This window comes from Nyctereutes procyonoides, unplaced genomic scaffold (assembly GCF_905146905.1).
Source record: "Nyctereutes procyonoides isolate TBG_1078 unplaced genomic scaffold, NYPRO_anot_genome, whole genome shotgun sequence".
Lineage (NCBI taxonomy): Eukaryota > Metazoa > Chordata > Mammalia > Carnivora > Canidae > Nyctereutes > Nyctereutes procyonoides.
Window position 1 is genome coordinate 37,962,434 of NW_026575159.1, and position 13,123 is coordinate 37,975,556.

Genomic DNA, 13,123 nt, shown 5'->3' on the forward strand with positions numbered 1-13,123 from the left:
CCTGTTTGTAGTGATTAAATCCTTTATACATCCTTTTCCTCTGTTGTATTCTTTACTATCACATATTCTTGATTTTTTTTCTTCCTTAAAAGCTGCTACTTTTTAATTCCCTATTTATTCTTCCCAAATTTTATTTTATTTAATTTATTTTTTATTTATTGGAGTTCGATTTGCCAACATATAGCATATCACCCAGTGCTCATCCTGTCAAGTGCCCCCCTCAGTGCCTGTCACCCATCATCCCAACCCCTTGCCCACCTCCCTTTCCACTACCCCTTGTTCATTTCCCAGAGTTAAGAGTCTCATGTTCTGTCATCCTCACTGATATTTTCACCCATTTTCTCTCCTTTCGCTTTATTCCCTTTATGTATGGATTTTTTTTTAATTTATATTCCCCAAATGAATGAGACCATATAACGTTTGTCCTTCTCCGACTGACTTACTTCACTCAGCATAATACCCTCCAGTTCCATCCATGTCGAAGCAAATGGTGGGTATTTGTCGTTTCTAATAGCTGAGCAATATTCCATTGTATACATATACCACATCTTCTTTATCTGTTGATGGACAACGAGGCTTCATCCACAGTTTGGCTATTGTGGACATTGCTGCTATAAACATTGGGGTGCAGGTGTCCCGACGTTTCACTGCATCTGTATCTTTGGGGTAAATCCCCAGCAGTGCAATTGCTGGATTGTAGGGTAGTTCTATTTTTAACTCTTTGAGGAACCTCCACACAGTTTTCCAGAGTGGCTGAAACAGTTCACATTCCCACCAACAGTGCAAGAGGGGTTCCCTATCTCTCCAAATTTTAAATTTGATTTGCCACAGGGTTCTTCTCCTTTCTGTCTGAACTAGCTCTGTAGATATTCTCTTCTAGTTTCAAGGTTTACATATCCTGTAAATACCATCAAATGAAATTTTCCTAATTTATATATCTGGAACAGATCTATCTTTCAAAGTGTAGACTCCTATATCTAAGTGGACATACACCACATTTTAAAAATTATAATAGATATATCAAACTTAACAAGTCAAATTTAATCTCCTAATCTTCCCTCCCAAACTGGCTATTTTGCTTTCTTCATTATTCCTCAAAAAATATCAACTCCACTTTTCCATTTTCTCAGGCTAATGACCTTGAAGTCTTTTTCTTTTGACCATCATAGCAAATTCATCATCAAATCTTGTGTGCTTTATCTTCAAAATATATTAGAAGCCAACACTTCTCAACACATCTGTATCAAAATACTGGTCCAGGCTACCATTAACTCTTGCTCAAATTGTCCTATAGTCTGCAAACTGCTATTCCTTTGATTTCTCTCCCAATCTATCCCAAACATAAGTTAGGGAGATCCTTTGCAGAAAGTCATTGTTGTCACCATATGTCTCAAATACCTTACTATTTTCTTCAGTTTGTAATTAAAATTGTCACAAAGTTTTTCAAGTGCTCTAACCTCCCTGTCAAGTCTGATATTATTTCCTACTATTTTCCTTTTGCACACACTGATCCAGACACATGAGCCTCCTTTCTATTCCTGTAACATGGCAAATAGACATTATAGTGTCTGTATTTTGTACATGAGATTCCTGAGCCTGGAATATTCTTTCCCCTGATATCCCTTGTTAAATTTCTCATCTCTGTTAGGTGTGTTATCAAATGTGAATTTATGTTTGAGGCCTTTCCTATCTCTAAAATAACCCATTATTGTAGTACTTTTTAAATTCTGTTTAATTTTTTCCATAATATATTTCATCATTTAAAATGCTATCAAATTGTCAAATAACACAATTCAACTGATAAATTTGGTCAGTGACTCATGAATCAGGCAGCATCCTATCTAACAGACAAAAGAAGCTCCAAAGAGCTATACAAGAAAAGATATTTTATAGGATAAGGGAGCGGAAACCAGGAAGTTATAATAAGCAAAAAGCAGATTGGTTATTGCCAAGTCTCTTTCCTTATAGACAGCTGGCATTATAAGTTAAGCTTTGATTTGGAGACATGGGACTTAGCATAACTCCATTTGGGGCCTATTGCGTTTATTTTTTTATTCTTATTTTTTTAAAAGATTTTATTTATTTATTTATGAGAGAGAGAGAGAGAGAGAGAGAGAGAGAGAGAGAGAGAGAGAGGCGCAGAGACACAGGCAGAGGGAGAAGCAGGCTCCATGTAGGGAGACTGACGTGGGACTTGATCCTGGGTCTCCAGGATCATACTCCGGGCTGAAGGCGGCGATAAACCACTGGGCCACCGGGGCTGCCCACTTGTTGTCTTTAATAATGTTCTTTCATGAAAATTGTAGCTGTGTAGGATAGCTTTTTGTCTGTTACTACTGTGTCCCAAATGCATAGAAGTTTTCACAGCATGAAACAAATATTTGTGAAAGTATGAATGACTAAAAGAAATATTTTACATTTTTCTTTTAAAAGCATTTTGTTATCTGAGTTTCTTATTTGTAATAGCTCAATGATAAATTTATAGAAAAATATGACCATACCAAAATGAAAACAATTCCAATTATGTCTAACAAAGTCTGGAGAACTTTAAGTAAATCTTTTATTATGAGATGTAATATCAAATTTTTCCTTCTATAAAGAGTGGGAAATAAATTCTCAAGATGTTAAAGATGACCCAGAAAATAATATAAAATAATGAAGAGTTATTTTTCTGGTAATACATAAATCTGTGGTAAGCAACAATCATCTGATATGCTTCAGGTTTCATAAAATATATTTGGAGTGATCTTATTACCAAAAAAAGATAATTGTAGATCATTATGTTTTTATATTGATATTGTATTGATATGTGTCAATATGTGATTGACACATATTATGTGTATGGGGGCATATTTGCCAAAACAATTTTATTTTGATTTTGATAACAGCTATCTCCTAAATTTTGCTATGTCTTTAGTGTTATAAACCACTACTTTAAGGTACATAAGCCAAAAACCACTCTCAACTTTAGCTAAACCTCTGCTTCCTTCCAGTAAATCAATTCTGTCATTTTTACTGATCTCACCCTTAATGTCCTTGGGTGGTTAGTTATAAAATATTAATGATTTCATTAAAAATGGAAACCAGAAGACAGTTGAAAGCTTAAATTACTTATCAAATTTAAAAAGCCAGTGAAAATATAAATGCTTCTATACCCAAGGTATATACCACTATAACGTAATCTGAAGACCTTGAACATTTTATACAACAAACTACTTGAAATGTAGGAAATATTTATTTTAATTTTTTTGTCCAATTAGGAAGCACTGGAATATATATTTTCTGCTTTGTATGCTAATTAAACATGCTTTCCTCTTAAAAACTTCTACATGTTAATGTCTAGAATCTAAATTATTTACCAAGAACAAAAACTACTTATAGTACATAGAAATTCTAGTATTTTTTAGGTTCCTATCTTTTAAGTAGTATTGCATTTCTGGAATGGTGTTAATGTATCTACTAAATTATTTTTCAGAATAGGCTATTTTTCAGAATGTTGCTAACCCTGTATGAGAATATTAGAGAAAGAATAACAATGGAATTTTAGAATTAAAAAATATGTTACCAACATTGGGATACATTTGTAAGCATTATCCACAGATGGCTTTGATAGCAACTTGTAAAAGTTTTATTTATTTTAGGAATTATTTGTAGCATAATATAAAATCTCTTCTAAGTTACTTGATTTAATTATATTTGGATTCTTGGGTTGAGTACCATTATGTGACTTATTAAAATAATTTTTTATCCATCATTAGGATAGGCTCACAGCATCTATTCACCACTCAGCGTAGAAAAGCACCCCAGGATATGGCACCTGTTATGTTGAATGGCATTTCTTTCTTTCTCAATAATTACATATGCACATCATATTTGCATAAGTGTTTTGACGACTTCTTCAGTAATCATTGGGTTTACACTATTGGCCTATTCAAATTGTTTTTCATCTTTTACCCAGAAAATTGAAAACTTTACTTCACAAGAAGAACTTTTAAAGAAAAACAATGGGATACTTCTTTTTGTGCTGATCAACCAATTATTAACTATAATTTCCTCAAATATTTTTAGATATCATTTGAGGAAAATTATTAAATCTTAAGATAAATGAAGGCACAGTAAGTGTACTATTTCTTTTCCCTTTTTGTTATTTAAACTATCACTGAGTAACATTTTACTTTTATGAAATAGAATCCATGGTATTGATATTGTTAGACTGAATACATTGACTCAAATATAATGTGTCCAATGTCTCAAGAAGTAGAAAACTTCTCATATGAAATACAATTTCAGCATATCTTTCATGCTATCTTACAATGTGCTTTTTCTTTCCTATTGTGGAAAAGAAAAGTCCATTAAGAGATACCATCAAGTACAATGATAGATCTCTTAGTATTGATATCTAAAGCAGTATCTTAGTGAGTCTTTAGGGTGTGTTTATTTCTGTACAGAAATGGGAGACTTCAAATGGTATCTCAATGAAGGTAGAAAGCCTTCTAATCTGCAGTTATAATAAAAGAATGGTCACTTGGGAGCTGTTGGTGGCTTAGTCAGTTGAGTGTCTGACTCTTGGTTTCTGCTCAGGTCATGATCTCAGGGTTTTAGAATTGAGGCCTCCAGGTTCAGCAGGGTGTCTGTTTGAGATTTTCTTTCTTCCCCTTTTGCTCCTCCCTCCACTTACATGGGTGCACTCTCTCTAAAATGAGTCTTTTTTTTTTTTTAAAGAATGGTCATTTTTAATCAGGTGTCTGATAAAAATTATAAAATTTACAACTATTTTACATTAGGTAATTTACAAATAGTACTTAAACTTTAAGGCATAACTTTTATAGTCCTCTTCATGATAAGTATATGAAGGTTCAGAGAGTCTTAGCAACTTTTTCAAGGTCATAGAAGTCAATTCACTAATTTGAACCCTGATAAATACTACTATAATTCTTATATTTCTAATATTACACTGAACCACTAATTTCTTTCTAAATTAGAAGAATGGCAGAATAACATTTGTTAATTATCTATGTGCAATATATTGTTTAGTCACAGTAAACCTGAAAAGAATTATTATTTTGTAAAGTGCATAGAATGATATTCAAAAATGTTATGCAGGGGAAGCCCAAGTGGCTCAGCGGTTTAGCGCCACCTTGAGCCCAGGGCCTGATTCTGGAGACCCGGGATCGAGTCCCAGGTCAGGCTCCCTGCATGGAGCCTGCTTCTCCCTCTGCCTGTGTCTCTGCCTCTCTCTCTCTCTCTCTCTCTCTCTGTGTGTGTGTGTGTGTGTCTCATGAATAAATAAATAAAATCTTAAAAAAAACTTTATATAAAAAAACAAAAATGTTATGCAAATTGCATAGGATCACACTTTATGTGGATCATAAAGTTATTTTCTGATTTGTGGTCAGTTGATGCTCAAAAAGTTCTCAAGGAATAGAAAATATTGATATTCTTTTATCTTTGGTGATTAGCTAGTAAACATTTAGCAATTTATTATAATCTAATGTAACTTTATGGAGCTTTGTGTTCTCTTCAGGGAGAATTTTTTGAAGCCCAAAATAGCATTAAAAAGCACAAAAGAATCTTGTAAGCTCTCTACCATGCTACTCTTAAATTATTAGGGTATATTTTAATTTTAAATGTTGGCTATTCACAACGATAATTCACAATGAGTAAATTAATAAAAACAGGGTGAGTTTGATCAGTATAAATTATCAATATTTATGTGACTACATGCTACTGAGAAATAGATATTAGTGCTGGTGTCTATGTAGATGTTACCCTATTATACCTAAAATGACATATGCATAAAGGAATTGAAAACATTTTCTATGTTCCTTCTATACCTTAATGGTAAATAATACATCAAAAAGGTTTTTCAAGGTATAGTCAAAGAGAAATGGCTATTTCCATATGCCTACATTAGCAAGATCTGGTTTTAAAAACTAGAGGTTACATACAGAAATGTTATCCTTTTCTCAGCATTACTTTAATTGTGTATAATTAAAAATATAATTTCCTTATTAACCATATCTCAGAATGTTTCTTAAGGTTTAAAATTATCTTGAATTTTCATCCATTTTTCAACTCCTATATTACAGCATTAAAATTAAGCACTCTTTTAGTTAATTATAGTTAATTAAGGGTGACAGATCAAAAACAAAGCATCTGTTTCCTAAATAATGTGCTTTCATTAGTATTATTTCTGTATGTCATTATCATGGAAAGGTTATATGGAAAAATGACTTAATTATAGTTGTAAAAATTATATAAGCAAATTCTTAGCAGTGAACTACAGAAGAAAATATTGTAATTTATATTCACACTGTATTTCCAAGCTGATTTTATAATATCCCACTTACAAATCTGTTTTTAATAGGGTATTTATTCTCACGGTAGTATTAACTTGTACTTAAACAGTTTGGGCTCTTATGGAGCCAATCTGTGACCCTTTTGGTTTTGGATGGCCTGGAATATCAAAATACATATTGAGTAAAAAGCAGATCTTCACACGTCAGGATATGCTATTTTTTATTATGGAATTTTTAATTAATTTATTTTGTATACTGGAAAAATGCAATATGCAGGACAATTTTATTCCCCTATTTAAAATGATTATTTTGTTATTTTTTAATGGCAGATTGTCAGGTGGATAGATTTTTGCCTACTTTAAAATCTTTAGATAGGTAAAGGAAGTTGATAAAGTGATAAGAATTTTTGTATATATAACAAATTAGAACTTTGGCAATTGAAAACTTGATAACTGTTATTTGATAGCTAATTTGGTGGCATATTTTAATGTGTTTGACTTTTCATGGTCTCATTGATTTATGGAGGTAATGTATGGAATGCATTGCTTATCTAATCTTTCTCTGAACTCATTCTAAACTACTGTTCTTTAAGGAAATGATATTTTTAACTTTAGAATGAGCAGGTCTCAATTATCTACTATCATTAAGGAAGCATTGAATGGAATATGATGATTTTTGTTTGATTTAAATCTTTATAACTTCTATGATGTAACATTTTTATTAACTGTATTATTTCACTAGCACATTCTTCAGAACCCTATGAAATTATATTATAGTTAAGTACTGGAGTGTGCTTAACAAGATCCTTCAAATGTTCTTCTATATGCTTAAAGACAAGTATGAACAAAATAATTTCAATTAATATGTAAGAGGTGAAGGTGACCTCAATAAGTTGTAAAAATTCCACTTCAAACTTTTAGATGGAGTTATTTCTGAATAATTAAAATGAAACCTTCCCACCTGCACCCCATTTTTTTTAGACAATTGAGTCCATAAAATTTTGGTATTCAGATGGAGTTTTCTCTAGGGACAGAGGTATTACTGGTTTTCTGAGAGACACATGTCCTTAATATATTTCATGTTAATGAGTAGGGTGAGTGGAGTTGAATCATTTTAGAAAGGGGACCAATTTTGATAAAAATTGAAGCATTATCATAAAAACTATGTTTTCCTTCCTGCAATGTGAACTATCCTTATTTGAAATACATATTTGATTTAGCCAGTAGTTGCCACTTGCCTTCCAATATGAGTGGCTCAAGCTCAGAGGTTAAAGCCAATTTTATACACATTAAAATAATACACATTACATCATGAAGAAAATATTAGTCAAATTCCATTATGTAATTTTATAACAGTTAATAGTTTACATTAGAAAAAAATTAATAGAGTTTTATAGAATCGTTCCCAGTATTATATGATGCTATGTTTATATGAATTTTCCTTTATGATCAAACATATTATAAGGAGAATAAGCAACATGATATAACAGTAATTTTAAAGGAAAATAATTATGCACATTTAGAAGCAAATGCATAAATTTAGCATTTTGATACTATATAGTACAAACAAGAGTTAAATAATACAAAAAAAATAAAATAAAAAAATAAAAAAAGAGTTAAATAATACAGATTTGTATAGTGATACAAAATAAGCATTGTAAGAGATGCAAGGCCAGGGCAGCCCCGGTGGCCCAGTGGTTTAACACCACCTTCGGCCCCGGGGTGTGATCCTGGAGACCCAGGATGGAGTCCCACGTCAGGCTCCCTGCATGTAGCCTGCTTCTCCCTCTGCCTGTGTCTCTGCCTCTCTCTCTCTCTCTATCTGTGTCTGTCATGAATAAATAAACGAAATCTTAAAAAAAAAAAAGAAATGCAAGGCCTGTATTGTGTGTAGAATGTTTATCAGTATGATTTAAGAGAAAACAAATTGCTTATAAAAATTTAGAAGCTTGACGTATAAATGGTTACATGTGAATACCAACCTTTTCTTCTGTAAAATGTTTTATTTTCTCTTAAATGGACCTAAGTAAATAGATGACATGTTAATTAATAGGCATAATCATTAAATTATAATACATTGACTCTAGTATTTTCATGGATAAAATAATTAGAATATGATGATCATTTTCTTTCAAAGATGCAGTCTATATAAAATAGAACTAGCAAAGGGCAATTATATATATTGTATATATTTCTCACTAACATATTCCCATGCACATATATGTGTATTTACAGAGATCATTTTGATACAACTAGTAGAAATGTGAGATTTACTTCTCTAATAAATAGAGGAATATGTATTGGATTATGCAGCTAATAGAATGATAGTTTCATAAAGTTAAGTGACTTAATAGTAGAATCAATCTTAAAATAATTAACATTTAAAACATAAATTGATATAATTTAATTAATTGGCCAGTTTATAATCATTCTCTCAAAAAATTAAGTAGTAATTCATACCTCATCAAAATTTTGCAATCTATCTCTAAGTCCAAGATGAACAATTTAATTCTAATAACATTAATGATAAAGATTGGCCTTTTCTATTTTAATAAACTAATACTTAACTTATAAAAATCTTTAATTGCGGGATCCCTGGGTGGCGCAGCGGTTTGGCGCCTGCCTTTGGCTCAGGGCGCGATCCTGGAGACCCGGGATCGAATCCCACGTCGGGCTCCCGGTGCATGGAGCCTGCTTCTCCCTCTTCCTGTGTCTCTGCCTCTCTCTCTCTGTCTGTGACTATCGTAAAAAAAAAAAAAAAAAAAAAAAAAAAAAAAAAAATCTTTAATTGGTACCAACTACTGTTAAAAATATTTCAGTATATTCCTTCAACTGTATCAATATTACTAAATATAACTTTTTCACCATTGGGATCTTAGAGTCAATTTGATTCTGTAGCTTATTGACTAACACATTAAGTGAAAAATGATGTGATAAGAAGCCATATAGGTCTTATTTGGTAAGGGATAAGGCCAGTATAATTTCTTGCCACATGGATTTTGTTATCAGCTATAGAAAAAGAGTAATCACAAAACACTCTAAAAAAAGTATTCGATCTGGTCTTGGCCTTTGATTACATCAGTCAAAATTTGGTCAAAAACTTGAGCCATATATTTAACTATATTTTTGAATATATAATTATATATGGATATTATATATAAACATATATAAAATACATATTTTAAGAACTACATATTGGATTAACTTACCCAATTTTATGGACAGGCTAAGCAAGTCTGCAAAATGTGGGTCAGGCAGTGAGAAAGTGACAGACTCAAACTCCAGTCATGAGTTAAAGATGCTGTGCACATGAGGAATTTATCTCTTGAAGTATCAGCTGTACTTTAAAGGCCTTCCAACTGATTAATTCAAGCCCCACCAGTTATCCTGGATAATCTTTGTTAAATTCAACTCAGGAAGTTTTCTAATTCTGAAGCTAAGTGATTAAAATATTTAGAGGGTTTCCTTTTACTTAGGATATTAAAAAAGGCTTTCCTCATAAGATATCTTTTATCATAAACTCCAAAGACATGACTATATCATAAGGCTGTGGAAATCATTTGCCAATGTTCACTGAAAAGCTCATTACATACATATTCTCATGTTCTTACCTTGGAATGATAAACGTACTTCATGAAAGGACAATCCCAGTCTAGCCAGAGCAGAGTGAGTGATGTTAGAATGGGAATTGGAGAGGTGGTTGACTTGGAGAGGCAGATCAATGTGTGTATGTGTATGTGTGTGAGAGAGAGCATGTGTGCATGAGTGGGGGATGTGGCAGAGGGGGAGAGAAACTCTTTCGGCAGACTCATTGCTAACATGGAGCCCCATGTGGGGCTCAATCCCAGGACCCTGAGATGATGACCTGAGCTGAAAGCAAGAGTTGTGCTCATAACTGACTGAGTCACCCAGGTGCCCCTACCTCAATATTTTTAATAACTCTGAAGAACAATTATTTTCATGTTTAAGTTACAGAACTGAGGCTTAGAAAAGCAGAACAAGAGTTCGTTGCTTGAAACATATTTCTATATTTTATAGAGAAATTCAGACTTATGTTTATCATTATTACATTATATAACTTTGTAATACACATATTTTTATTAATATACTTAACATACTCAAAGATGAATACATGTTATGTAACTAGTATACTATTGTTGAGCAGATTTCAACAAACATTTTATATTCTAATAATCCTATAATGCAAGTACTATAATGTGCTGTTGTTATTAACAAGTCCATTTCTCAGTAGATAATTCTGAAATACAGAGGTTGGTTTGATGGTAACAGACTGTAAGATTTCAACTAACCTTTTTAGGAAAATGCATTAATAGGTCATTTCAAAGTGGGATATCATTACCATTAAAACAGAACTGAACTAAAATAGTGTTTGTGTTGAAATTCAAGCCCCTATGTGATACATTGGAAAAAAGAGCAAAAATAATTTGTGTTTTCTTCCATTAAAGGGCAGCCCGGGTGGCTCAGTGTAGTGCCACCTTCATTGACTCCCACATCGGGTTCCCTGCATGGAGCCTGCTTCTCCCTCTGCCTGTGTCTCTAACTCTCTCTCTCTCTCTCTCTCTCATGAATAAATAAATAAAATCTTTAAAAAATTGAAGAAGCACAAGGTGATTCTTTACTCTCTGATAAATGCTTCTCAAATAGAAGGCAAATTTATGGGAGAAATCTTATTCACTTTCTGATAAAATATTCCATATGTTAATAGAATTGGTACAGAGCATAGAGCTACAGAACACAGAGCTGTCTTTCTATATGAATTTACCCATCTCCTACAAAAGTACAGAACATAGAGCTAAATGTAAATTCATTTGTGTGGGGCTATATTTTTCATTTTGTTTTGAGCATCAGAACCTAGAGAATAAGGCATTTCCTAATTAAGAGATATAATAGCACCAAGTTTGAGTAGAGACCTCCTGCAGTTCAAATTATCTTTAAACAAAAGCAGAAATGCAATACAATGTCAAACTAACAATAGGACATAGGCTTTGTTAATGGACTCAACTAGATGAATAAAAAGGTAAATCATGGATGTTATTGTTCTCTCTTCAGTGCTTTAGTAATAGTCTCTCTGGTTCTTCATGTATTGATTTTTTTCTTCCTCTGTTTCTGACTTTGTGTCTTCTGATCTTGCCACTATTTCTAGAGAATTGGTAATAGAAGTTCAGTGTTGATGATAAGTAGAATCTTTTATGTTCTTCTGACCTTGATCCTAATGGAAAGAATTATGTAGTCATTTCAGGCTAACATATAATTTTCTGGTAACATGGATAATTGGGGATAAGTATAAATAATATATACTTCTGTTTGTTTACTTATACAGAGAGAGTGAGAGAAGAAATATTTATTATGTTCTTCACAAAATTCCTTCTCCATTTGGATCATTATCACATACACAGAACAAAAACTAGATCATTTCAATAAACTAGTATATTGAAACAATTTCCTGCTTCTCCAGCAGAGTAGAAACAGTTCAACTCCACACACCTTGAGTAAACTGGACTTCTTTGAATGGAAACATGAAGCAACTTCTTTCTTCCACCAGATGAACTGGTAGGAATCCAAGAAGAAATATTCTACTTACAGAGAACTGTCCTGGTGGGGTGAGGGGTGGTAAGTGATACTAAATCATAGGCATAAGCTATTCAGAGTCACAAGAGAGATTGAGAAATCTCACAGTGAGGCAAGCTTTTACCTTCGAATTACTAGATTATAGAAAGAGAGGGCAATGAGGGAGGTGGCCGTAATACTTGGGTGTAGAGAGTTTAGGGAAGCAAAAATTTTCAAGTTCAAGTATATTTCAATATTTTAACAAACAATATACCTGGAGAATTGTGTTCTGTCTGAAAAAGACCTTTGATTATAACTCCAGTATTTCATCTCACACATTTTATAACCTTATGTGGGACTATCACTGTCATTACTTCATCAGAACTCTAATATAATTGAACAGTATACAGAAAAACAACATATTTTATTACATGTTAATAAACTCCAATAGTTTAATTACTTTATTGGTAATACAGCATGCTTCTGTTAAGGTTTGTAGGAGTCATAAATATACCCTTCAAATTTAGTAACAATTGATTAGGAAAAAAAAGGAAGAAAATATGGGTATATGACATAGCTATTTTTTGTTGTTGATGATTATTATAGAAAACGTAGTTTAGGTCTGTAGCCAAAGAAGTTATTACTATTATGATTCCTGTGGTAAATTTAATATTATTTTTCCCCCTAAACCTCTCTCAGTCTCTCCATTACTACAAGTCTTATTTGCAGAGAGGGTTAAAAGAAGACTCAAAATAAGTTGATGCAAGCAAACTGTTTCTTTCCCCAAATGCATGAGGTAAACAAACCACTCTTTATACCATGGGAAGGACTAACCAATTCCCTGTCCTTATGGAATTTATATTGTATTGGAGTTAAACTTTGTTGATTGCTAACATTCATTTCTCATTCTGTAACCGGTAGGCATATGGGTATGTTGCAAAAACAATTATAGGAAGAGATGAGAGAAAAGGATTTTAAGTAAATTACATTTTTTTCATCTAGGAATAATATTAGTCTCTAAGTTTTGGAAATATATTTGCTGAGTAATATGCAAAGCATGCCACAGGATTTTGTATTCTTTATTCAAAATCCATTGCACAATATACAATCTTCAATAATCAATCCCATTTCATAGATTACATGATTTATGCACATGATTCATATTCCTCCCAACACTTCTAAACAAAATCCTTGTTACCTCTACTTTACTAATGAGGTCACTTAGATTTTAGTGGCTGAAGTTCTTGATTAAGAATC